This window comes from Fukomys damarensis, unplaced genomic scaffold (genome assembly GCF_012274545.1).
Source record: "Fukomys damarensis isolate Sample0158 unplaced genomic scaffold, DMR_v1.0_HiC HiC_scaffold_32, whole genome shotgun sequence".
Lineage (NCBI taxonomy): Eukaryota > Metazoa > Chordata > Mammalia > Rodentia > Bathyergidae > Fukomys > Fukomys damarensis.
In genome coordinates, this window is record NW_022900944.1 from 13,990,472 (window position 1) to 13,993,680 (window position 3,209).

General features: G+C 41.4%; 1 long non-coding RNA gene across 1 annotated transcript in view; it reads right to left on the minus strand.

The window, feature by feature from the left end:
• LOC117283915 overlaps positions 1–3,209 on the minus strand; it is a 7,682-nt gene extending 4,473 nt beyond the window's left edge. The window contains exon 1 of the long non-coding RNA XR_004514959.1: positions 3,102–3,209. This is a non-coding gene — a long non-coding RNA (uncharacterized LOC117283915). The remainder of the gene's footprint in view (positions 1–3,101) is intronic.

Sequence of the window (3,209 nt, forward strand, 5' to 3'; positions counted from 1 at the left end):
AGAGAGAGAGAGAGAGAGAGAGAGAGAGAGAGAGAGAGAGAGAGACAGAGGGAGAGATTATGGGCCCAGTCCTGCAGACACAGGTTTCAACTTTCCTGGACCACTGTGGCGTTGGTGGGGAGGGAAACCAGAGATAAGGGCATGAGGTCATTTTAGGAGCCAAAATGTACCAGGAGAATGCAGCCTGTGAGGCGGCGTCACAGCGTACTTTAACATGATCAATTCCCTAACATGAGGGGCTCCCAGTATTCTTCCAGCATGGAAGGTAAAATGAGCAGTGCAAAACCCTGTTTAGTTTGCCAAAGAAATATGAATAAGAGTAACTTTGAAATTTGGGATTTTACATAAAGTCCAGAATTATAACATCTCTGTAAAAACTACAAGAGCCGTGAGTGCTGAGAATGCACTCCTCGGGACACCGCTTGTCTTTGGCTAAGCCCTGGATGTCCATTTCACAGGGGACATGTGTTTTCCAGTTCTCCACCATCTCCAGCATGGTCACTTCATTGTTACCCTTGCATCCAGCCCAGGAAGCTCAGTGAGTTTGCAGTCCTCCCTCTTCCTTCCGGAATAGGGCTTCCTTTGTTGAGAACATGAGGCTGTGTTTTCCTATTCTACATTTTAACTTTTGATTTTTTTCGGGAGATTTTGAATCTCTTCTCACTTGTCAGAGAAACTCTTTTTTCCTGCAGCAGGTTTCTTTTTGTACTCTCCAAGAACAGCTTGCTGGCTTGCAAAAAAAGGAGAAGCAGAGTTCTTTGGGGAGCTGTCAGAAAGAGCAGATGCAGCCCCAGCATGGCGCTTCTGATCCCTGCAAGTGGCACCGTAACACTATATTTGTAAAGGGAAGGACAGAGAACGTCTCTTCTCTTCACATCTCAATTTGCATTTTATTAGGCACCCAGTAGGATGGTTTGTAAATAGCCATCTTTGCTCACAGATCTCTCTATCAACCTCCAACCTACCAGAGGGCAAAACATAGGGATGCTAAAAACAGGATGGTGTAAAAGGAAACAGAAAATACGGCTCATAACTGTGACTTTTTCTTCTTTTTCAAAAAGTGTCTTTTGTTTATGAGACTTCCGAGCAAGATGAATGAATGGTCTTTGTGGAGATACTTAGAGGTAGAACAAAGCTCAGAAGAGGAAGGTTGTTGTGGAAGAATAAGACAAAGAGAATAAGGTTCTATGCTTAGCATCTCCATTGGCTGGCTGTGTGTACTGGCATAAGTGACTTCATGCTAGGTTCCCTTATAATGTTTTTCATACTATTGACCTGGATGCCATAGAGCAAAGCATCCAACTTCCCTGGTCAAGTGCAAATGCCCACCGACCCCTTCATCTTTGCAATCTTCCTTGTCTGGGGTTCCCCTGTTAAATTCTCTCTTAGTGAGCAGGAGGAAGAACTTTCAAGGATCTTTGATTTACTTCTTATGAGCTCAGTTGATGCTATTATTATAGTCATTCTTGAGAAGTCTTGTTCTTAAAACAAGAAAAAAAGATTAAAAAGCTTAACTACTATTTTTTGCTTTGAAACTTTGTTAGCTGCAAAGCGGGAAGCGATCGCATGTAATTATGATTCCCTTCAATAAAGGACATGAGCTGGAGAAAGTTAGGCAACATGAAAAGAGTTCCAAATCCTGTTTGGTTGATTTTGACTTAAAACTACATTTCAGAAAGTAACTTGTGTATGGTATATGTGACACCCCATGTGGGTGACAGAATGACCTGGATATTCTTCAGTTAGTTTGATTTACCTTCAATACAATTTGGATTTAAAAAGTAAAGCTGTCAGCTCATTACTAAGGCAATAGAGAGGTAGAACTGAAGTTTGGGTCAAAGTTAAATACACTAACTTTCTTTTTAAAAAAAGTAGAAGAGAAAGACTGCATAAAGACACAAAACCTCTTTGGTTTTATTTTCACAGATACATGCAGTTTGAATTTGCTCCAGCTTTTCTTTTTTCTAGGAAGTTGAGAAGGGAAACATTGCTTCCAATGTTTCCCCTGCTGGGTGCTGAGATTACATCTTCCAGATTTTTGGAAGGTTGAAGTGAGTGATCTCTGAGAGTGTTTTCCAGCCTGTGGCTCTGTGAAGCTCTTCAGATTTATGCTATAGGCTGGTGAACCTCAAGTCCCTTGTCTCTGTGCATTTCTTTTGATGCCTCTTACTATGGAACAAAGACCACCTCCCCTGCAGTTACTCTTTTCCTCTGTTCTATTCCCTTATCATCACATAAAGAGCATCATTTTAGCACTCAATATACTTCACTATAATTATCTGTTTATGTATCCTTTGCCTTTGAATTTTCTGAGGGAGGACAAAGTTTAGATCTCACCCATCTTTTTATTGCCAGCATGTAGCACCAGGGTAAGTACTGAACTTTGTAGGGGGAATTCTCAATACTATGTTGAATGTTACAGAGTGAATGAGTGTGGCACCAAGTACAGTCAAAGGCTCACCTTTTCCTCATTCTCACTTGCATATCTGCAACGTGGAAAAGTTTGGCTAAACAGGAAAAAGTTATTGGGAGGAAAAATATCTATCTCTATCCTGTCTAGCTTAGCTTTGCCAGTGGGGAGGAAGTGGGGAGAGAAGATTGATAAACAGCATTAATGCATAAAGAAACTTGCAAACAATAACATCACATTGGGTTTTGTTGGTTTGCTTTGTTTTAACCATGGTCTGCTGAAGAAATGGCCCTACTCCTAATTCATCCCCCACTTCCCCTGGTTAAATATAATAGGGGAAGCAGACTTTAACTTTGCCATCAATATTACTCCTTAGATGTCCAGATTCCATCTTATGTTTGATTCAAGGAGTGATGTCTAATGGGGCTGTGTACATGTAGAGAGGGGATAAGCAAAATCTCAGGTCTGTTAGTCCTATAGTGAAATAACTGAGTTCTGGCCAAGTAAATCTTCCCCAAAAGCTGAGGGTACACAGGAGAGACAGAACCCTCCTAGAATTTAGACTCATGTGACTGACCAACCTAAACTGCTTGTCGTCCCCTCCTTCCGTAATCTCTCTCTATCTGTTACCTTTTCTTGCTGTTGAGACAAAATACCAAGCACTCAAAGTTAAAAGAATATTTCAGCTCACCCTTTGTAGAGGTTTCAGTCCGTAGTCAGCTAGCTCTACGACAGGGTGGCATGGGAGAGAGGCATCGCAGAAGAGAAACAATTCATGGCATTGCAGTCAGAAAGCAGC